Source organism: Pongo abelii, chromosome 9 (assembly GCF_028885655.2).
Source record: "Pongo abelii isolate AG06213 chromosome 9, NHGRI_mPonAbe1-v2.0_pri, whole genome shotgun sequence".
Classification (NCBI taxonomy): Eukaryota; Metazoa; Chordata; class Mammalia; order Primates; family Hominidae; genus Pongo; species Pongo abelii.
In genome coordinates, this window is record NC_071994.2 from 137075937 (window position 1) to 137100900 (window position 24964).

General features: G+C 44.3%; 1 long non-coding RNA gene across 1 annotated transcript; it reads right to left on the minus strand.

The window, feature by feature from the left end:
- Positions 1-1315: 1315 nt before the first annotated feature.
- LOC103891945 (uncharacterized) lies at positions 1316-23112 on the minus strand. Its single transcript, XR_656185.3, has 3 exons — positions 23015-23112; positions 13506-13598; positions 1316-1610 (listed from the first exon to the last, which is right to left on the minus strand). It is a non-coding gene; the product is annotated as an uncharacterized LOC103891945 (long non-coding RNA).
- Between the last annotated feature and the right edge of the window lie 1852 nt (positions 23113-24964).

Below are 24964 nucleotides of genomic sequence, written 5' to 3' on the forward strand. Positions count from 1 at the left end.
TCCAGCCCAGGCTGATACCTTGAGTGTAGCCTGGGGAGACCCTGAAGAAAGGACCCCATTAAATTGTGCCCAGACTGTGGCCCAGGTAAGCAGTAAGGTGATACATCTAAGCTGTTTAAAGCCATAAAGCTTGTGGCAATTTGCTATACAGCCAAAGAAAACTAATATACCTGTGGCTGGCAAAAATGTAGAGAATCAGAAAATTAAATCTGCTGTTTGGGGGGATGCATTTGAATTCAATTTGGAAAGCAGGTTGACATACTCTATAAGGTTGGAGATACATACACAACATACTCACCCACTGCCATGCTCTCGCACGTGGCCTGGCTACACCACTGCCTGTGTAAATAGGTGCATGTGTACCAGAATGTGCATGGCAGTGCAGCTTAAATAGTCAAATGCTAAAAACAACCTAAATTAAATGACCATCATGATAAGAATAAATAAATTGTGGTATATTCAGAAAATGGAATATTAGCAATGAAAACGAGCAACCTATAGTTAAAATATAACATGATAGATCTCAAAAATATAATGCTGAGAAGCAAGATGCAAAAGACGGCACACATTCCACTCCATAAAGTTTGTAAACAGGCATAGTAAGACTACCCCCACTTAGAGATGCATACACAGGTATGAAAACAAGGTATTTTTTTAGAGGCAAGGAAGTAATTTTCGTGAACTTCAGGATAGTGATTATCTCTGTCTGTGAGGAGGAAGAGATTGTGTTTGGAAAGGGAAAAATGAGAGACCTTCCGAGGTGCTAACAATGTTTGTTTCATGATTACTTTTTACACATGTGTTCACTTCATAATTTAAAAAAATATACACATACACTCTAGGCATGCCTCTGTGTGGAGGACAGCTCTCAGGACTAACAGGTGGCATGCTGAAGACCTCTGAATGACCTATCTTATACCCTACCAGGGAAATGTGCCTGAGAAAGTCCAGGGAACACAGATCTGGGGGCTCCTCTGACATGTGGAGGCCCCCAGTGGGAGTCAAGCTTCCCAAGAGCCTGCACCGGGCTTGGAGCTGATGGCTCAATGCACCTTCCCCCGCCCCCTCCCACACCAGAGGAGCCATCAGCTTCATGACACCTGTGCTGGCGCGGCAGCTGCGAGAGGGAGGAGGGAGCTGTCAGGAGCAGTCACTGGCATCAGACTAATAATAAGATTCATTTCTCCCAGACTCCCAGGACACAACCCAGGGAGACTGAAGAATGCTAATGCTGCCTGCAAGGGCTCTGGGGGCTGGTTACTTATTTTTATTTTTTAAGGTCAATTGTTTCAGGTCGGTACGCTTATTAGAGGGGAGATCTGTGGAAAAAGAGCATGTGCCTCTATTCTATGCCTAAAAGGAAAAGCCAGACAAAAAGAAGACATTCATTCATTAATCATGTCTCAGTCCTCTTTCTTAGAGGGTACCTGAGTGGCCAGGGACAGAATCAAGACCTGTAGTTGTTAGTTGTTAGTTGTTGTGGAGCTTGGAGCTGAAGAATCAGAATCATAAGACAGAGATGCAAAACTTGGGAACTGCTGTTGTTCTTTCTCCTCCAGTCCTTGAAGGTTGTTTCTCTATGCCTTCATCCTCATCACTGTGTCAATTTCCTATGGTTGTGTCACAAAAAGTGCCATACTTAGCAACTCAAAGCAACATAGATTTATTATCACAAGGTTTTAGTAGGTCAGAAGTCTGGGCATGGTGTGGCTGGGTTCCCACTCAGGACCTGACCGGACTGAAATTCAGGCGTTGCCTCAGGTATGGTTTCCATCTGCGGCTGAGCAGAAACTGCTTCTGAGCTCCTGTGGTTGTGGCAGAATTGAGTTTTCTGCAGTTGTATGACTGTGGTCCTCATTTCCTTGCTAGCTGTCATGTGGGGGTCACCCTCAGGGCCTAGAGGCCACCCACATCCCTTATCATGTGGTCCCCTGCATCTTCAGAGTTAGCAACAGAGAAATACTTGTGCATCCAATTCCTTAATGCTTCAAATCTCTGACTTCTTTTTTTGTGTGTGAGCAAAGAAAATTCTCTCATTTTATACGGCTCAAGTGGTTAGGTCCAGCCCACCTAAATAATCTCCCTATCTTAAAGTTAACTGATTCAATACCTTAAATATATCTGCAAATCCCTTGCACAGAAGTACCTAGATTAATGTTTTAAATAATGGGGAAAGCATGGTTATGCCAACGGCTGGTAATCTTGGCAGATGGTCTTAGAATTCCGCATACCACAATCATCAGTTGTTAGTATTGCTATTCTGAACGCAGCATTCATGGGGATGTAAACAAAACAATGTGCCCAAAGGGATGAGGAATGTCAAAAGATGGCCCAGACAATTGGGAGATTTATTCATTATTTGAGTTGAACTACACCTGGAGTTGGGAATAATAGCTTTCATTTATTCACTCATTCAACAAGCATGCTAGATGCTGTAGGAGGTTACACAGATAAATAAAATAGACCCTTCCATGACATTTACAGTGTAAAAAGATAACAAAACTATAATATTCATCCATTTAACAAATATGTATTCTGTGCCTACTACACGGCAGGTGCTAGATACTGAGGATGTAGTGAATGACTAACATTACTAGGTACAATGCTGCAAGTTACAGCCTAAAAGAGTGCAAGTCTCATGGAAATTCAGAGTAAAAAAAGGGCTTCTCCAGGCAAGGGAATGTGCAAAGGCAACCGCCTTACAGATGATGGACTATGCGTTATTTTAAGAGGAACTGAAGATACGAGGGGAATGGCTTGCTGGTTAGAGAAACTGATGTGAACAGAATCCCAAGGTGAGAAAGAGCAGCGAGAAAGTGGAAAACAAAGACCGCTTTAGATAGATTAAAAGTGATAGGAAAGAGTGTCATGCAAGATAAGAATATAAAGAAAGTTTGGGCCAGATTTTGAAGGATCTTGAAGAACAATGAAAAGCCTTTTTTTGGATCAGACACTCTCAAAGCTTCACTCTCAGGTCAATTCAGTAACACTATCCATTTGCTCCTTCAGTATCTACTAAAAACCCAGCATGTAAACTCAGGCACAGTTTAAGCTGCTGGGGATACAAGCTGAAATCTCTGACCTCATATTTTTACTCTAGGGGAAGAGACAACAATAAACAAAAAAATTAATAAACAAGATAATTTCAGACAGTGATGTGTCATAAAGGAAAAAATATCAAGCAAGATAGAGTGATAGAAATTAGGGGAGAATGGTTTTAAGTTGAAGGGTCAGAGAAGGCTTCTCTGAGCAAGCCACATTAGAGTGAAGACCTGCACTCTAGAAGGAGGCAAGCCATGCAGAGACCTGGGGGAGCCTTCCAGGCAAGGGCATAGGAAGGGATCCTGACATGGACATGGAGTGACAGGTGAGCAAAGGCAAGGCTTCAGTGAGGTAGAGTGGTGTGAGCACGAGGACCATGGAGGGAGTGAGGACAATGGAGGGAGTGAGGACAATGGAGGGAGTGATGTCAGAGAAGTTGGCAGGGCCAGATCTCTTAGGACTTCGAGGGCCAGGGAAAGTAGTTTGGATTTTATTGTAAATGCACTGAGAAGTTCCTGGAGATTTCTAAGTAAGGCAGAGTGCTGAAATTACTGATCAGTCAGGCTAAAATGAATCCTAGGGGAGCAGGAGCAGGCCCACTGCTGCTGTCCAGCCTCTGAGAGGCAAAGTGCCCAGAAGCCAGGGGCACTGGCCAGTTTGGGGATATCTTTAAAGAAAGCCAAAAGGTTTTGCTGATAGATTGAAGGAGGGGTGAAAGAAGGGGAAAACTGAAAAGAGGAGAAGGGGGCAGGGGGACCTGGTAGGACCTATCGCTAACAGGATGGGAGGGCAGAAATGAGAGTCTAGGCCATGTCTGGTATCAAGGAGAGGGGGTGACAGGTGAGGAAGGTTGCACACAGATCAGGACTAGATCAGGCAGCTGAGGTCAGAGAAGGAAGCTAAGGTGACTCTGATTCTTCCAGCCTGGACCACTGGGGGACTAGTGGTGCCCACTAACAGAAACAAGGAATTCAAGAAGAGCAGCACAGAAGGAGGGCAATGAAACAGTTGTGGACATGAGGCCTTGCAGGGGACAGGCTCCCTGCACGCAGAAAGGAGGGGCTACTCTTGATGGGACTTAATGAGCTGCATGAAGCTGACTAAGCCAGAACTGGCTGCCTGCAAGGTAGACTCCAAGGTCTAGTGCCATTCATTCACCAGCAAGGCTGCCAGCTGGTGCTGACCATAACCCGCCTCCCTGGAATGACAAGGGGCCATGTTACCCCACAGTCTGTCACCCCATCCCCTACTGCCCCCACACAATGACTAATCAATACAAGAGTGAAAAAGCTTGGCTCTGTTGCCTGAAGGTGGGACAATGCTGGCTGCGCTCAGCGACCCCCATTGGGTCATGACAAGGCTGGACTCCAGCTTTTGCCTCGTAGCTAAGCGTCAGGCTCTCTCCTTGCCCTGTCTTGTGGTGATGATCATAATCCCAAAAGACACAATCCAAAATGCCATAGTCTCCAATGTTGAAATCCCAAAAGAGCAACATCCCCAAATCTAAAAATCCCAAAAATCACAATCCCAAAAGATTAAAATCCCAAATGTTGAAATCCTGAAAGCCAAATTCTGGGGAAAGAGTGGCGCATTTTCAGTTGTATGCAGAATGGTTTCACCATGTTAGGTGGCACTATTGCCTCGCTGTCATCTTACTCGGAAATTAAGAAAGGTTTAAGGAGGTGTGTATGGGGTGGTGCATTTTCAGTTGTATGCAGAATGGTTTCACCATGTTAGGTGGCACTATGGCCTTGCTATTGTCTTACTCGGAAATTAAGAAAGGTTTAAGGAGGTGTGTATGGGTGCCAGGTTGTCAAGGGGTGGACGTGTGGGCTGGATGTTAGGTGTCACTTTGACCAGATGAAGGAATCCCTAGAGGCCTGGTAAAGCCCTCCTTTGGGTGCATCTTGAGGTGTTTCCAGAGGAGACTGGAGTGTGAGTCTAGGTGGACTGGGGGGATCCTCTGCCCTCAGTGCTGGCAGGTACCATCCAGTCAGCTAGGGGCCCAGAGAGAACAACCACAGAAGGTGAACTGCTCTCTCACTCTCTGAGAGCTGGAACAGACTTTTCTTCTGCTGCCTTGGATATCAGAACTCCAAATGCACTGCTTTCTGGACTCCAGAACTTATGACACCAGCGGCCCCCCAGGGTCCTAGTGCTTTTGGCCTTGAACTGAGTTACACCATCAGCTGCCCTGGCTCTGAGGCCTTCAGACTTGGACTGAGCCAACCTAGAGTCTCCAGCCTGCAGATGATGACCTGTCATGGAACTTCTCAGCCACCATAATCATGTGAGCCAATTCCCCTAATAAGTCCACTCTCCTTTCTCCCTCTCTCTCTCTAATTTCTCTCTCTCTTTCTCTCTCTCTCTCTCTCTGTCTCTTTCTCTCTCTCATCTATCTGTCTACACATACACCCATATCCTATTGGATCTGTCTCTGGAGAACCCTGGCTAACACAGATTTGGTATTGGGGAAGCCGAATATCATTCCTTCCTACTATATTCCCTATCTTGCTTCCTTCATTCTCTTACAGGTTTTACCCCCTCAATAAATACCGTGCATAAAAATCTCCATTTCAGGCTCTTCTACAGAGCTGGACCAAAACCTATTTTTACCCATAATAATAAATAGAATAACAGCTAACAACTATAATAATAATAAATAGAGTAATAGCTAACAAAAAATAATAAATAGAATAATAGCTAACAACTACTGAGCACTTAATGCAGGCCAGGCACTGATAACCCCTTTCTTGCATTATCTCATTTAATCCTCACGATAACCCTGCGGGATAAGAACACTATTATTGCTAGTTGTATTCATTTCCTGGGGCTGCTCTGACAAATAACCACAAACTGTGTAGCTTAAAACAACAGAAGCTTATTCTCTCACATCTCTGGAGGCCAGAAGTTCAAAATCAAGGTGTTGGCAGGGTTACACTTTCTCTGCAGGCTCTAAGGGAGAACCTGTTCTTCATCTCTCCCAGCTTCCAGTGGCTGTCAACATTGCTTGACTTGAGTCTACATCATTCCAGTCTCTGCTCCACAGTCACAGTGCCACCTCCTCGTGTGTGTGCCTTCCTTGTGAAGATACACATTACTGCATATAAGGTCCACCTAGATAATACATGGCAAGCTTCTCCCCTCAAGATCCTTAATCACATTCTTTTGCCAAATAAAGCAAGATTCACAGATTCAGAAGATTAGGAAGAGGATGTATCTTTTTGAAGGCTATTTGTCCCACTACACCCATTTGTAGATGATGGGAGGAGAAAGGCAAAGGTAAAAGAACAATAAACAGAAATCACAAAATAAGACAGAAGAAATACATTTGTAAAAACAATAAATTTAAATGGAAAGGGCATCCCAGAATGGAATAAAAAACACTAACAAAATATAGCTAAATGTGGTTTATGGGAGACACACAGAAATTGAAGGGAAACTGAAGGGAACAAGATTGAAAAGGATATACCAGGCAAATACTACTTCAAAGAAAATTGGAGCTGCTATAATACTGATAAACAAAACTGACCTTAAGACAAAGGCATTAGTAGGAATGAATTGGAAGTATTAGTCATGATTGGTTAGGTTAGGCTGCAATGACAAACAACCCAGAGGATCTCAGTGACTTGCTTCTTACTCATGCAACACACCATCTCAGAGTGCGGAAGCTCTGCTGTACGGTATGTTGACCCTTGGACTCGACCTGATGGATTCGTCTCTATCTAAAACAAATACTGTCCCATGGGAAAAGAAAGAAAAAGATATTATGAACCAATTTCTGGTTCTTAAATCTTCTGTTTGAAAGTGCTGCTTCTCACTTCTACTCAGATGTCACTCCCCAAACCAAGTCACACAACTAACACTTATGTCAAGGAGAAGGGAAATACAATCATCCCTTAGCACAGGGAATAAATATTTTAACAATGATACAGTCTACCATAATGGGCCACTGAATAGTGATCAGCAAAACAATTCACCAAGATGTTATAACAATTCTGTTGTTTTATGCAAATAATAATTTAGCCCCAAAATATTTTTTAAACCAACAAAATTTCACATATGAAGTGACAATTTTACAATTATACTTGGAGATTTTAGGATGTTTGTTTCCAAAATGAGTAAACAAAGTAAATTAAATTAATAAAGATATTAAGTATAAACATACAAAGAAATATTATTCAGTCTCAAAAAAGAAGGAAATCCTACAATTTGTGACAACATGGATGAACCTAGAGGAAATTATGCTACATAAGGACAAATACTGCACAATTTTATTTATATGAGATATTGTAAAATAGTCAAACATAGAAGCAGAGAACAGAATGGTGTTGCCAGGGGCTGGAGGGAAGTGGAAATGAAAAGGTGTTACTCAACAGTTATAAAGTTTTGGTTATGCAAAAGAAATATTAAATATGCAAGATAAGTAAGTTCTAGAAATCTCCTGTACAGCATAGCACTTATAATTAACAATACAGTATTGTGCACTTAAAAATTTGTTTAAAAAGTAGATCTGTTTTAGCTTTTTGGCTTTTTTATTTAGCTGTTTTTTTTTAGCTGTTTTTAGCTTTTAAAACAAGACGCACCCAAAGGAGGGCTTCACCAGGTCTCTAGGGATTTCTTCATCTGGTCAAACTGACGTCTAACACCCAGTCCACAATGTTAACTGCTCTGACTGCTGCAACCCCCACACATGCACCCAAAGGAACACAAGGAAACTTGGGGAAGTAATTGATATATTATGACCTTGATTCAGTGATGCTATCATGCATGTATGCATAATAAGTTCAAAGTCATCAAATTGTGTAGATTAAACATGGGCAGGAGGTTTTTGTGTATCAACTCTGCCTAAATAAGACTGTTTCTTCAAAAGACATTACAGAAGATGCAAACAACAAAGTAAGCAAGTTTGAGCCAATAGACACAAATATAGAGTGTTGTGCCAACAAAGAACATACATGAAACTTTCATAAAAACAGAACTTGAACTAGCACAGAGAACATTTCTGAAAATTTTAAAGTATAAATATCTTATAAAACAAATTTTTACCAAATTGTAATTAAACGAAAACTGGCAATAAAGAGACAAACCAAGACAGTCTAAAGATACATATGTTAGAAATTTCAGTCCATTCTTTTTTTTTTTTTTTTTTGAGACGGAGTCTCGCTCCTTCTCCCAGGCTGGAGTGCAGTGGCGCGATCTCGGCTCACTGCAAGCTCTGCCTGCCAGGTTCACGCCATTCTCCTGCCTCAGCCTCCCGAGTAGCTGGGACTACAGGCACCCGCCACCACGCCCGGCTAATTTTTTTATTTTTAGTAGACATGGGGTTTCACCATGTTAGCCAGGATGGTCTCAATCTCCTGATCTCGTGATCCGCCGGCCTTGGCCTCCCAAAGTGCTGGGATTACAGGCGTGAGCCACCACGCCCGGCCAATTTCAGTCCATTGTTTAATAACCCTTTGAATATAGTAAGTCACTGTTAATAAGACATTAAGAATTGAACACTAAAAACATAATATATTAAATCTTGTAAGACACAGCTAAAGTTGTATTCAGAGGTAAATGTATAGCTTTAAAATGCATTTACTAGAAAACGAAGATTGAAAAAAATACCTAAGTATCAAGAAGATTAAAAAAAAAAAACAAGGTAATACTCAAAGAAAAATTTTAGAAAGAAAAGAATTAAACCTGAGAAAAAAATTAATGACTAGAAAAGAATCAGAGCCAATAAGAAAGTTCAGCAAGTTTGTCATAGATATAATCTATTTATAAAAATCAATTGTGTTTCTACATACCAGCAAGGATATTTTTAAAATATTTAATAATTCTTAAAGATAATGAAAGAGTACAAAAATGTTAATGGTGTAGAAGAATAATAACAAAAGATACGTATTACATTTCTGCTTAAAATAATAAAATTTTATTGAAACATATTAAAGAAAACACAAATGAAAGAGGTATGTCATTTTCACAGGTGGGAAGGTAATATTATGAAACTGTCAATTCTCAATTTAATCTATAAAGTTTTTGTAAATCGATTCATCTATAATTTATAATACAATCAAAAGAAAACATGGATCTTCAAGAATTATGAGTTAATTCTACAGTACAGAGAGAAAATCAAAATAACAAAAATTGACTAAAATTTTTGAAGAAGTACAAAGTGAAAATAATTATTAAATCAAATATTAAGACATCATGAAGCAATAGTCAAGATAGTGTGGCATTGCTGCAGAACAGGTAAAACAAAACAGAGTGCTGACAGACAGAACTTAAAATATAATGAAAATTGGTATATGACAGAGAGATGACATAAGGCACTCGGTAAAGTATGGGATAATGAATAAATGGTGCTGTGACAACTAGGTGCTCCCATGGATAAAAAACAAATTATATTCCTCACCCCATACCAAAGTATATTCCATATGGATTTTAAAACTAAATGCAAAAGCAAATCTTTAAAATCCTTCAGACAAAAATTCAAGACACTAGATGACCTCAGGGCAAGGAAGGAAGGATTGCATCAGACACAAAAAACACAAGCCATAAAGAGGCCTTCACATTAAAATGGAAACACTATGAACATCAAAAGTTATCGTACACAAATTGAAAAGAAAAACCTCATACAAGAAAAAGGCATACACAAGACATATAATTAACAAAATATTTATATCCAGAATATATTAAAATCCCAACTCAAGAAGCAAAAGGAAAAAAAAAAACATGGAAAAATTGGCAACTGGAATCAAGACGCAATTCATAAGAAAAAAAGCAAAATTGGGAAATGTGTGAGAATATAGCCAATTCCACTATTAATCATAGAAATGCAATTTGCAACAGCGATCTACTATTTCACATCCATCTTTGGTAAAGATTAAAAAGCCTGATGATACCAAATGTTGGTGAGAATATGGAGCAATTGGAATGTGCAGCTAGGCAAAATTAGAACAACCACTTTGGAAAGGAATTTGGCCAAATCTAGCTATGTTGAAGATGTGCACAGCCTTGAGATCTAGCACCTGCAGTTGTAAGTGCACTCCCTAGGGAAGCCCCATGTGTGTGTCCTGGGAGGCATGCATGAGAAGACTTTCTGTAACACTTTCTGTAATTGAAAAAATCAGAAAACAATCTGAAAGATCATCCACAGAAGAATGGATAAATTGTGATATATTCATGCAACAGAATACTCTACAGCAGTGAAAATGAAAAGGCTAAACCGGCCAGGTGTGGTGGCTCATGTCTGTAATCCCAGCACTTTGAGAGGCCTAGGTGGGTGGATCACACGAGGTCAAGAGTTCAAGACCAGCCTGGCCAACATGGTGAAACCCCATCTCTACTAAAAATACAAAAAAAATTAGCTGGGCGTGGTGGTGTGTGCCTGTAATCCCAGCCACTCGGGAGGCTGAGGCAGGAAAATCGCTTGAACCCGGCAGGTGGAGATTGCAGTGAGCCGAGATCGCGCCACTGCATTCCAGCCTGAGCAACAGAGTGAGACTCCATCTCAAAAAAAAAAAAGAAAAGAAAAGAAAGAAAGAAAACATTAAACCTACAGTTAATAACATGGACAAATCTAAAATATATAATGTTGAGTGAAAAAAAGTTACGGCATTTTTACAGAATAAAACCTATTATATAAAGTTGAATGGCAAGAAAAAACAATACTTAATAATGTCAATGGGCATGTTAAACATGGAAAATTATATTTAATAAGAAACAAATTTTGAGCAGTGATACCTCAGAAAGCGAAACAAGAGAATGTGGTTGAGGAGAAGTACATGGAACTTCAATGAAATATGGGGGAAGGGAAAATGTTAAGATTTGGTAAAGCTAGTTGAGGAGAATACAGATGTTCACCCTATTATTCTCTTTATCTGTCTGTACATCTGCAACATTCCACAATTCTTTTAAAATTAAAAAATAGAAATAGGTAAAGACAAAAAGTGGAAGCTTTGTCCCGAGCTTGCTGCTACAGGAGAAGTGGTAAAATTCTCATTCTCTAAAGGTCACAGTTGAGACGTGAGGATAAAAAGAATAAGGTCCTTCACGCCCACGAAAAGAAATATAGCTGGACCCCGTAAGAACTGGAAACTGGTCTCCTCTCCCCCTTCCTCCAGTTGGTCTCGAATGTCTACTTTCTATAAATTGATTACCTTATTTCATCTCTCCACCGTGGGTCTTATAATCTCACGGGCCCTGAAAGCACTCTAGCCCCTGGTCTATCAGGCTTTTCAACTTGAGACCCTACACTGACCACATCTCCGTTTCTCCGCTCAAATTTCTGAGAGTATCTGATTATCCCCTGCTAAGTCCGTGGGTTTGTTGGCCTTGGGTCAGATGCCCACTTCTAATTCAATTCGCTTTGACCAAGAGAAAATATAATTAAAAAGGATCCCTTTTAGGGGTTTGTGGGCAGGACAGGATTTCAAGAAAGGTTTGGATAAAACACACACTTCCCCACCCCATCCATCAACCTAATTTAAGTGGGCAGGAATCAGAACAGAAGCCTGCAAAGAAATAAGGAACGTGCGTGAGGCTGAATCGGTCTCCTGTGGTCTTTCCCACACTACTTCTTGAGTGACCATCTGAAGAGTTGAAAAAAAGATAATTGCTCACATCGGATGCTTGTCATGGACCACAAACTCAATGAACATATGAGAGCCAGATGGAAAAGTAGCCTCATACAGAGGATGGGGGTGGGGACAGTCATAGAGCTTGTGAGGAGACTGCTGACGTGCAAGATGAAAGAAGCCAAATGTGACCCTGAAGCTGGCCATGGGGGCAGCTGGCCCCGATCAGAACTCACCTTCTCCACCCCCCAATCACTTAGAGGCTCCTCTTCTGGAGCTCCTCTCTCAATAAATGGCAGCATTATTCATCCACTAGCCAGAACCCCAGGCATCATCCCTCTCTCTTTCCACTAGTCCACCCTACAGCAACCTCCTGTAGCTTCTACCCCCACTGAGGGCTTCTCTGTTTTGGCTGCATCTTTCCATTTGTCACTGCCGCTTCCCACCTGTTTCAACCTGCATTTCCCTTTCACCTGGTCTTCTGAAAGAGCTATTCCCAACTCAGGTAGAGGAATCCTTAAACACCACCAACCCAATTTGTGTTCACCCATCATCACTGCATCTCCACAGGCGTCAGCCAGTGGGAGAAGCACTGGCCAGAGACTGGCCAGGAAAGACGCAGTGACCCTTGCATTAGCATTGGGGAGAGACGGCCATTAAAAAAATAAACATGAAAAAGAGTTTTATTGTAAGTTGGATAAGTGCTCTGAAGGGAAAGCTCTGTGTACTTCAAGATTGCTTAATCAGGGAAACACAATTTCAATGGAAGCAGTCAGAAAAGACCTCTGCGAAGAGTGACTTTTGACCTGATGGAGCCATGGTTTCCTCCTTAAAGCCTTTCATCACTTCCCCTTTCTGAAGATGAAGATAATCCAGGGCAAAGCCAGATGTAATTGGCTTCTGCTTCCCTTCCTGTCTAAACTCATCTTCACTTTCTCCCCAGCTTTTCCCTCTCCAGCCACCCTGCTCTCTGCTCCCTGAAGATGTCACTGAGGAAACACCTTCTTGTCCCATTTCCCTCAGCCAATCCTCATCAGGTATGAATTAACATCACTTGCTCTAAGAAGCCATCCCGGAGCAGCCCGAGAAGGCTCCGCCTAAGTGTGGTGTCATGTATATTGATCCTTCATTATACCAAACGCTCTTGTAACCACCTCCTCAAAACCTGTTAAAACTCTCAACTCCATATTTGTAGAGGAAAGTCAGTCTTTTTTCTCAGTATAGCCCCAGGGCCTGGCTTATTAAAGGTACTTAACATGTAACTGCTACATAATCAAATAAATGAATGACTTCACTGACGTGGCTTTGTAAAGACCCAGAACCTCAGAATTAGAAAGGACCTCAGAAGTCATGTGCTCTTCCTCCCACCGAGTCAGACACGGCGGATATCACAGTCTCTCCAAGCCTTGCACCTGTCTCCCTCGCTCAGCCGCGAGCTCTTCACAAGCAGGGACAGCAGCTGATTCATCTTGGTATCTTCCTCCTCCACAGAATTATGAACCAGAGAGCTCCAAAAGGATCATGATCTCCACCCACAGCCTAGAAACTATGTGGGACGAAGCCAGCAAGTGACTTCCTAAAGGGATTTCAGCAGAGCCAACTGTGAATAGACCCATCCAGGCTCCTCCTGCTGAATTTCTTCATCTGCTTCATTTCATGGACACTCACTCCAAACTCGTGGTCACCCTGCCCGCCTGTCATCCCATAGTACCCAAGATTCCCACTTTACAGCATTCCATTTTCTTCCAAGAATTCCCCTCCAGGCATCACACTGTGCCCCTGCTGCTGGCCAAATGCCTAGAGACGCCCTGGCTTCTCCTCGGCACTGTGATCTGTTATAGGGAATTAACAAGGAGCCAAAGACTAGCACACGTGCACTCGCGCGCACACACTCACCTCAGGGAGCTCCAGAAACGGCGTTTTCTTCATTTCCCCGTCTTTGGGGCGGCCTCCAGCTTTAAGTCCTCCACTTTTGGCAGCAGCCTTTCCCTTTGGGAGAAAGACAAGCAACTTTAGAGTGATATGGAAATCACCCCCTAAACATTTGCAAGCCTTGCAGGACTTGGAGCTGGTCCCAAAGCAAATTCAATCAGCCCTTTCTTCCCCCCACACTTGCTGCCTCCAGCTGAGCCCCATCTCATACAGTGAAGCCCAGTGAATGGGTGCACCTGATAAGTCCCGAGAGGCCCCAGCCCCACACCAAGAAAAAGAGCGAGAAAGCTACCACGAGAAAGGAGGAGTGGGGAGGGAAGGAAATGGGGCCAGGCCTGGGACAGCTGCCATACTGAGCCTGCTTTTGACAAAAGCCTCTTCCTGCACTGAGAAGGACCTTCAGCTAAAACATGAATCTACACGGCAAGGAAGTGATCCTGCTGGCCTGCGGGCCCAGTTCCTGAGCTTTTAAAGACTGAAAATGTTCAGCTTTTCAGTGTTTGACTCAGAAAGCCCTAAATCCCTCTGCCTTCTCAGATTAATAAATGATATTTGCAACTGGATACTGTGATACTAGTACTTCTCCCATCTCTTATCCATAAAAACCTAATTGTAAAGCATTCACTGAATTCGGTCCTCTGATGAGACAATGAAATTTCAAAGGATCCATAAAGACAGGCAGAAGAAAGCCTTCAGTACACAGCCCTGTGTGCTCTGAAAATATAACAGTACGTGTGTAATTGTGTCTTCCCAAGTAGTAGGAGAATGGGCGGGGCACTGGGAATAGGAGAGTCAGAAGGACAGGAGACTGACCTAATGAATATAAGGTTGAATGTTGAACCCTAATTCCACAGGGCAGCCACCCATGACAAAATCCAAGGTGTTGTCCTAATCCTTCTTCATATTGATGGTTAAGCAACATCTTTTCCAGCTGTCACATAAACTCCCTGACTGCCGTCAGTACACGCTAACCCAGGATTTCCCTAGCAAAGCTCCCACCAAATCCCATTACATCAAAATAAGTATCAACATATTCGGAGGCTTTGTACACCCTTAAGTGAGGTCTCTCACCTCACACTGTCACAGTCTAGGCATCTAAAAAGAGTGAATCCAAGGGGAATTGAAAAACCAGATGATGAAACACCTCCCACAGTGCAGGGTTAGAAAGCTATCTGCAGCCTTCAAGCGGCAACAAAGTGTTTTGTTGTGTTGAGCTCTGTTGTGCTTTTTGGTTGACTCGGGCCTGTGTGAGAGAAAGGAAACATGAGCCTTGAAGCCAGTCATGAGTTTTACTCCAGACTCTGCTATTTTGTGACGTTAAACCTAACACTTAACTTCTCAGCACCTTGGTTCTCTGGGGTGGAAATAGGGGTAGGAGTGCGAATAACACTTCTTTTGGTTTATAGGTTTTTAGGCTCATAATTGTTATTGTCAATGACATTTGTGTTTTGGGAGAGCTGCTGTGTTCTCCACAATGTCCCTGTGATAGGCAGAAGATCTGAAAAGCCTGCCCTGTGCAGGTGAGGCGGTGCATCACTAGGACCTACATAGGTACAAGAACCACAAAGCCGTATTTGCTGATCCTGACTGGTAAGTGACACAACATCCTCATGAAAAATGCACAATGCCTCAGGTGTAAACACAGATATCATTTAAAGCAACCAAGTCATTTCCAAAGTGTGCTTCAGTGACTATCAACTATGGATTCCTACTTAGCTGCAACTTCTGATTTCCTAAATAAATCTTCCATCTCCCAAAAAGAAGACTGAAAACACATCTCTACCTCCCCATCAAGGACAGTCATCTCTGAGAACAGACAGGGAGGCCCCAAGAGCACTGGTCAGTGACAATGTCCCACAGCGGGGCCTACTCCTATTGCTGGTGCATTCTCACAATGGAGACACTCCCAAACCCCAGGCCCATGCAGACAGCTCGGGTCAAACTCATTTCCTGCCTGCAGTCTGTTTCACTCCTTCTAGGCCCCTTCTGCAGGAGCCCGAGGATGCAGCTGTGTTTGCACTAACATTCCTGCAGGGGGGAGAGAACATTGCTGCAAGGCAATAAGAGGACGATAATTAAAACAAACAATAAAATGAAAATTTCATCAGCATTTTCAAAATAGGAGTTTTCAACTAGCAGCATTTTGCACAGAGCTGGGACAATTCCATTTTGGCAGACATCCTAAATCCTTTGAAGCCGGGAGACTACCCATGTCCTTTCAGGAGAAGAGCCTGGCGGGGAGCTTGGGGAGCGGGCCAGGAGAGGGTCTGTTGCTCATGGCCTGGGTCTTCCTTTTGCTGTGAGTTTGAACTACGTTGCTTTTGCAATGAGATTTTGAGCACTCTGAAGTATCATGCCTCTAAGAGGCAGATAGGAAGGAGAGGGGACATTCACTGGGCCAAATTGGGCCAATCATCTCTGCTTTGGGAAATCAGACGAATCCAAGCCAACTGGCTCCTGGGAAGAAGATGTATCCAAGCCAGACAGGACAAGGCTGAAACAAAAGCTAAACAATTCAAAAGGCACAAAGGTAAAAACCAGCCCTAAGAGCTAGCCAGCTATCCTTCAGCAGAGCCAGTCGGGCCAGAGAGCAGAACTTCCAGGGTTCAGAGCTGGCAGCGTAAAAACAGAAGGGAAATGGGAAAAGGCCAGGAAAGGGGGAGAGCTGGGGAAAGACGAAAGCAAGGGAAGCCTCTGGAATTTTCCAAAATGACCTTTGGTGGACACAGCGAGTAGCCAAGAGACCAAGTTGCCTCAGACGAAGTGAGGTCCAGTCCTAAGAAGGCAAATGTCTTTATCTTCCTAACAGCTAGAGTCTGCAGCCCAGCTGAACTGTGGCAGAATACAGGGACAGAGGGCCACTGAATGAGGCCCACAGCTGGTGCAGAATGGGAAACCCAAGGCCCCTCTACAAGGGGAGACACGCCCAAGTGAAAGCCTGCCAACCAGAAATCCGCCAACTGTTTTTCAATTTGTTTTGTGTTCCTCAGTTGCCTTTTCAGGTAGGTCATATGTTTAAAAACTGATTTTCATTTGGGAGGCCGAGGCTGGCAGATCACAAGGTCAGGAGTTTGAGACCAGCCTGGCCAATATAATGAAACCCTGTCTCTACTAAATATACAAAAATTAGCCAGGTGTGGTGGCACATGCCTGTAGCCCCAGCTACTCAGGAGGCTGAGGCAGAAGAATCGTTTGAACCTGGGAGGCCGAGGTTGCAGTGAGCCTAGATCATGTCACTGCACTTCAGCCTGGTGACAGAGAGAGACTCCATCTGAAAAAAAAAAAAAAAAAACCCTGATTTTCAACGCATAAAAAAACATTAAAATGTGGACAAAGGACATGGACAGACAGTTCTCAGAAAAAGACATACAAGCAGCAAACATATGAAAAAATGCTCAGCATCACTGATCATCAGAGAAATGCAAATGAAAACCACTGTGAAACACCATCTCACACCAGTCAGAATAAATATTATTAAAAAGTCAAAAAATAACAGATGCTGGCCAAGTTGCGGAGAAAAGAAAACGTTTGTACACTATTGGTGGGAATGCAAATTAGTTCCACCCTTGTGGAAAGCAGTTTGGAGATTTCTCAAAGAACTAACATAGAATTACCCTTTTACCCAGCAATCACGTTACTGGGTATACACTCCCCGAAAAAAATTAAGCATTCTACCAAAAAGACACATGCACTCATATGTTCATCACAATACTATTCACAACAGCAAAGACAAGGAATCAACCTAACACCCATCAGTGGTGGATTGGATAAAGAAAATGTGGTACACATACACCATGGAATACTATGCAGCCATAACAAAGAATGAAATCATGTCCTTTGCAGCAACATGGATGCAGCTGGAGGCTGTTGTCTTAAGTGAATTAATACAGAAACAGAAAACCAAATACCACATGTTCTCACTTGTAAGTGGGAGCTACACACTGGGGACTCATGGACATAAAGATGGAAACAATAGACACTAGGAGCTGCTAGCGGAGGGGGAAGGGAGCGAGGCAATGGTTGAAAAACTCCCCATTGGGTGCTATGCTCAGTACCTGGGTGAACAGTTCTGTTGTACCCTAAACATCAGCATCACATAATATACCCTTGTAACAAATCTGCACATGTACCCCCAAATCTATAATATAAAAGAAACTGATTTTTTCTGATTACTAAAGCAATATAAGCAATATACATTCTCAGCAAAAAGGAAAAATTAAATACTAATTACCTGTACTCTCCTCCACCTCCTGAGATAACCCTTGTTTATGTGTTGGTGTCTACTCTACATTTCTTATATATCTATATAATAATTATTGTCACAAGTTCAAAATCATAATGTACAATCTATTTGTAACCTTCTCTTTCCATCCAAAATATCATGATCACTCTTCTTTGTTGCTTGTGTCTCAATCAACACTTATTTATGATAAATGAAACTCACTAAAACTAGATTCGGCCAGAGGGAATTCATCAGATGACTCAGGAACCTCACAGAACCCAAGAAACGACAGCTGGGACACAGGCTAGTACTGGGATGCCTCCCTGACACCCCAGGGCACGGCGTCTTCTCACTCTATCTGCTCAGCAGTGCCATCTCTGCAGCCCAGGCCCCTGCTTCTGTGTGTAGCAGCAGGCAGCGGCCGCATAGCCCACCAGCTCCACTGGGCTTATCTCATCCTAAATGCAAAACACCAGCCTGCTAAACTCCCAATTCCAAACGCCCAAGGTCCGTAATCCGGCTGGCTTGGTTTATGTCATCTGTACACCCTTGAAGTAATCAGCCACGGCTGGCGGGAGTGGGAGAGGCAGGGAATTGGTGCGCCAGGCCATTAGAGAAGTGGACTCACTTACAAATGTTATTTACTGTTCCTTCAAAGGATATGCCAGGAAAACAGCTTGTATTAGTCAGGGTAGACTAACTGCTATTTACAGAAACCCCAAAGGCTTATTTCTTGTTCGTATCCCAGTCTACTGTGGACCAGTAGGGATGATTAGGGGCAGGTGTGGGAGTCAGGAGGGTCCTTCAGAGACCAGGGCTCCTTCCATCCCTGGCTCCCCTATCTTGTAGGGTCTTAAAGTCCTCTAGTGGACCTTTTGAACTCAAAAACTTAATCATGTCTGATCCATTTGCTTCCAGGCAGCTCCATTTGCAAAGCAAACACTCTCAAGATTCTTTCCTAGACATAATTCTAAAATGTGCTTGATTTCATTGTTTCCTCCCTTCTCCTCCCACCTCTCTTGTTCTCAGCGGCTGTCTTGAGACTGTGTGGAACAGTAGGCTTGAATGGGACAGATACATCCCAATCTAACTTTCTGCTACAGGACTAAATCACTTTCTTCAATTGAAACACGTTATTGGGTCTCTGTCTCAATGTTTCTCAATCCCATCCCTTATTGTTAAGGAAGCAGCCAGCTTTTCCAACCCCTCTGTGGCAGACTGGATTTTCCCAAAACTGGCCATGGCCATAGCAATCTTGCCAATGTCACATGTTCTCCCAGAGCCTTGACACTCAGCCCACCATGAGGTGGAGCGTGACTCCCCTTGCTCTGCATATGGGCTGACCTTAGTGACTTGGTAATAACAACTGGCATCAGGCAGAGGTGACAGCACCTGACTGCCGAGGCCAGGTGGTAAAGTGACAGAACTTCTGCCTGGCAACCCAGCCACCACGCTGTGAGGAAGTTCAAATGAACCCACATGGGGAGACCAAAGGGAGAAGTCTATGTGGACAGGCACTGAGTCTCCAGGCAACAGCCAGAATCAGCCGCCAGACACATGAGTGAACCAGCCTTCTGATACTTCCAGTCACCAGCTTCAAGTCTTCCAGCAGAGCCTCAAACATTGTGCAGCAGGGACATCTTGTCCCTGCTGTGTCCTGCTGGAATTCCTGATGCACAGATGCCAGGAGCATAAGAAATGGCTTATGCACTAAGTTTTAGGGTAATTTGTTACACAGCAATAATAGTTGGAACATGTTTGATGCACCACACTTTTGCATTCTTCTTACTCCCTTTTTATATTGCTTTTAAATCAGCTCATTATTTCCTAACTTCCTTCTTCTTGTGATACTTTGCCAAAGGCAGACAATAGAAGCCCACCACACATAAATATACACACACTGCTAATGTTCTATTTTCTAAACACTTCCCCTAGTGCTAAAATCTCAGGCACATGGTCTCCCTTCCAGATCATCACTGTGAAGTTCTACCAAACACTTTGCCACAACAACACAGGGCTTGACAGCCTTCCAGCCTCCTGGATGTGTCTCCTCACCACCCACAGCCTGACTATTAAGCCAATATCCCATGTTTTAGGCATTTTTTTTATGGAAGCACCCACTTCTGGCATCAATATCTATATTATTCAGGGAAGACTAACTTCAGTAGCTAAGAATCCCATCATTCAATGGCTTAACACTATAGAGTCTTGTTGTCATTCATATTGTAATCCCACACATGTGGGAAGGTCACAGCTCCCACACAGACATCTTCTGTCTGGCTGATTCTCCATCACCAGCACTCAGCGGCCTCCCCTGGGTCTTGTGCATCCTGCCAGTGTGGAGGATCATATGGTCAGTGCCTGGAAGTAGCACGCCTTACCTCAACCCACATTTCACTGGCCACAACTCAGTCCTGTGGCCCCACACAACTATAAGGAAGGCTTATGTCAGCTGTGCCCCTGGGAAGAAGAAATGAGTTTATGAGCATCTAGCCATCACATTTCCACACTGCCCAAAGCAAGGCTGAAAGTCCAGCCACAGTAATGTCACACTATGTCTCTTGCCTAACTGTCCCCATCCCAGAGTTCCTGCTCTGTGGGAGCCAGGCCTTCCCAGCAGCTCATTCCTAGGGTCTTGCTCAGGCTTGTCTAGATACTACTACAGTGGTATGCAAAATAGTGTACCAGCAGAGACGGCCACGTGCTAACCCCCAGACTCTGTGCATAGGTCACCTAGCATGGCAAAAGGGACTTTGCAGCTGTAAGTAAGGTTAAGCACTTTGAGTTATCCTGGACTGTCCAGATGGGCTCTATCTAATGACATAAGTCCTTAAAAGCAGAGAAACCCTTCCCGGCTGTGGTCAGAAAGGAAGATGTGGTCAGAGAGATGCAAGGTTGCCAGCTTTGAAGACAGAAGAAGGGGGCCATGAGCCAAGGAACTCCAGAAGCTGGAAAGGGCAACTGAATGCAGAAAGTGAATCCAGAGTGGAACACAGCCCTGCTGACACCTTGACCTTAGCTCAGCTGGACTTCCAACCTACAAAACTGTCTGATGATAGGTTTGCGTTTTAAGCCCTAAGTTTGTGATCATTTGTCATGGCAGCAATAGAAAACTAATACAGCCAATGACTGCTCTTGGCGATAAATTCTGAGCCCCACACTTCAACAAGAGTGCCCAGGGAGCCAGTAGGAACATACCTCATGTTCACAAACTAGCTTCTGCCAGACTCTGGCTGCCTTCTCCACACCCACGGCTCCACCCCTGTTCTCCTTACTCCCCTGCACCCAGACCCCTGAGACTCAGACCACCAGCCCTAAGGAGGCACTCTGGGCCACCTGGTCAGCACATGTTTGTCTCAGAGCACTTCCCTGCTAAGCTTGGCCTCTGGCAGAGCAGAAAGACCAGAGGCCAGCCAGGGACAGCGTGTGCTCTGCCCAGAGGCCCTAAACCCAGAGTCAGCAGACCCAGCTGCACAAAGACAGAGGGATACACTGGTGTGTCCTACACATGACCATGGGAGACACGGCTCTGGGCAGTGCTGGTCAAAATATGACAATGTGGCCACCATTCTCCCTACCACCCTCAACAACTCCCCTCAAGAAAGGGGTTGGAAATGATTCCCTGGGCAGATATGATGGGTGATAGCACAGCACGCCACACACCCTCCCTCACAGGCCCAGGAAAGATGGGCTCTGTACAATAACTTGCAGTTTAAGCCAAAACAAATAAATAAATGACGTGTGGAATTTTAGGCATGAGGTGAAAGGAGGATTACTTATCTTGGGGTCTTCCCAGGATGCCTTCAATAACCAACATGTTACCTGCCCACATGCAAATGGAGTCTAGACCAGCCATGAAAATAGGCACAGTTCTGGGGGAAGGAGAGCTAGGCAGAAGGAAAGCAAGATAAGAACTGAAGACACAGGGAAAACCACACAGTGGATCTGGAGAACTAAAGCTAACCCTGTGGGTCAGAGATGGCTCAGGAACTGGGTAGTTCTCAGGCTAAAGCAGGAGAAATGAAATCTGTGGGGTTAAAAGTGTGCTTGAAAGTCTATGGGTGGGAACAGAGCAGAGAGCAGTGGGGGGTGACATGGTGGATGAATCTGCACAGGGCAAGGCCCCTGTTTCACAGGACTCTGGTATGCAGTTAGGTTGCAGTTTCTGCCACCAGAGCAGGCCAGGAGCCACACACACAGCGCATCCAGTAGCCTACCCACCTGGGAGCCTCCACTGCTCCTTCTGGAGTCACAGGCTCTGGCAGCCCCAGCTCTCTACTCCTGGTCCCTCCCAGATCCATTCTCTTTGGAGGTTTTTCCCCAATTCCCAGGGCAACACCTCCCAACCCCCGGCCACCCACCGCCACCCAAGCCATTCCACTGGATGGGACAGATGGTGGCCTGGGACCACAGAAGCTTCCCAACTCTGTTAAGTCTTGGGATGTTCTCCCAACAGCCCTCCAAGTCTTGGAGCAACCTCTCCAGATCTCTGGGGAATTCCTGACACAAGCCCATCGGGATTCCCTCTGATGAGCTATAAAAGTTGATTAGCATAATTAGATCAGACATACTATGATATCATTATGATCTCTGCTGTCTCGCCCTTCATTAATAAAACACACACTCAAAATGCAACTGTCTAGTCCCATCTCTGCTGGCCCTGAAAAAGGTCCTGTTGGAAGAGATGGAGAGACAGTAGGACTAGCTAGTGACTTCACCCTCTCAGCATTCTATTCCCTCATCCCTCCTCTTGCTGCACCTGTCTGCTCCAGCCTTGCTGGGTGAGGGAGGAGCAGGCCTGCTGGGCACCAGGTCCCTGCAGGAGGAGAACTGCACAGCGAACCTGGAGAACCAAAGCTAATCCTGCGGATCAGAGACGGCTCAGGAAAAGACTTTCCCAAGGCCAAAGGTGCGTCCAGCCTAGACGGCGTCAGAAGCCGAGTGGGTGTGGCAAGCTTGGCAGCATATGCAATCTAGAAACTGCAGCAACCGCGACTGTGAAGGAATATTCTAGGCTGACCCATAGACGGCGGTATCAGGGGATGTGAGAACTGAAGGTGCCTTACACATCACTGGGGTCCCTCCATTTAACCAAAAATTATCAACAGACCTTTGTTCCTCAAAGCCCCTTTTGGCTTCATCTCTATTTAAACCGTTCAATGCCCCAAATTTTGGAACTCTCTTCAAACATTCTACTGAGAAAGAAATCCCGTTATTTCATGAATAAACAGGCCAAGGCCATAAGACTCACAGGCTGAGGTGATCCAGCCAGGTGGGGTCGACAGAACCTGCTTCCAGGAGTCCAGCATCCTCTCAGCTGCACGCACGCATGACTGTCCAAGGAAACTGGTAGGAAAGAAGTGGAATAAAATGGAGTGTTTTACAGCAAAAACCATCCTGTGCTTTCTTACCTACAGAGGTACCATTTCATGACATCTGAGATAAGGGGTCAAGTTCAAAATTATCAACAGTGAAAAGACACAAGAAAAAGCAGAGAGGTTTTCTTTTGTGAGAATTGGTGTTATTAACAACGGCTCTAACAAGTAGAAGCAACGTTTACTGAGCACTTCCAGCATGCCCAGCCCCTGCCCAGTGTTCCTTCATGCGTGCTACTTGTTAATCTTCACAACAGCCCTGGGAGAGATGTACTGTTATTGCCCCATTTTCCAAGGAGGAAACTAAAGAACAGAAACATAAACTGCCTTTCCCAGGCTGCCTAGTTGGTAGAGCATCGGGCTGGGACTCCAACCAGCCCTGGGGGCGCTAAGCCCATGTGCTTCACTGCAGCTCCAACAGCCCAGGTGCTTGCCTTTAGCCTCAGTCTTGCAGGGAAGATCCAGACACCTCCAATCCAGTCTCCAGACAGGGCTCTGCTGAATGCACCCTGAGTTTCCTGCATGGCATGGCCCTAGGCACTGAACACTTCAGCAAACAGAGCAGGCAAACTCTCTGCTGTCTTTGTGAAGCCCAGCAGTGCTGAGAGACAGACGATGAACTTAAAACTTAAAAAATCGCACACTCTGTTGGAAGGTGGTGAGGATGAATGCTATGGGGGCAAGGGAAAGGGGAGACGAGAAATGCAGAACAGTCTAATTTTAAATAGAGTGTTCAGGGAAGGCTCGCCTAGAAGCTGACATCGGAACAAAGACTTGAAAAGGTTAGGGAGTGTGCACAGGGTGTAGAGCTTGTTCCCAGAAAAGTTCTCTCCTCCCAGGCCTGGAAGATCCATCCTCATTTCACAGAATCCCCAAATGAGAAAAGAGATACAAGCTATGTGATAGTGCCTGGCACATAGTAGGTATTCACCACATGCCGCTTTCCTTTCCTTCAAAGGGGGTTGGGTTTTCCTTGTAGGAAGAATATTTGAAGCCAGTTCAGAAATGTGGGCACTGAAGAGCTGGAAGAGAGATAAAAGGGGCTTTGAGAACAAAGACCCATTGATAATTCACAGTTAAGCAGAGGGACTCAGCCCTGTAACAAAGATCAAATTAAAGACACTTCCTTCTTTTCCATGATGGGGTGAATGGTGTCCCCTAAGTAATCATATGCTAAAGTTCTCATCCCCAATAGCCCGGAATGTGACCTTATTTGGAAATAGGGTCATCACAGATGTAGTTGTAAAGAGGCGGTCACACTGGAGTGGAATGGGCCCCTATCCAATATGACTGGAGTCCTTATAAAAAGGAGAGATTTGGACAAAGAGGCAGACACACGAGGAGAATGTGGCATGAAGATGAATGAAGAGGCTGGGGTGACATAGAGAAGCCAAGGAACACCAAAGATGGCCAGCAAACCTCCAAAAGCTAGGAGACAGGCATGGAGCAGCGTCTCCCTCCCGGCCCTTGGCCCTGGGCAGGAGCGCCCCTGCTGGCACCTTGATCTTAGGCTTCTAGTCTCCAGAACAGAGAGACAGTTCATTTCTTTTGTTTAAGCCACCCAATTGGTGGTACTTTGTTATGGCAGCCTAGCAAACTCATCACTTCCAAGCCTATTGTTTCTGATGTCTCATTAAACAGCGAGGAGGATGGCTCTGGGCGGGAAAGACTTTACACTTGTGGATGAGACCTTGGAAAGAACTTTAGCTGCTGATACTAGTATTTGCAACTGACTGGAAGCAAATAGTTGAGAAACCTACCAAGTTTTTGAGGGAACTGAATACCAAAGAAACTGTTTGCTGGCCTAAAAGAGCCTGTGAGTAAAA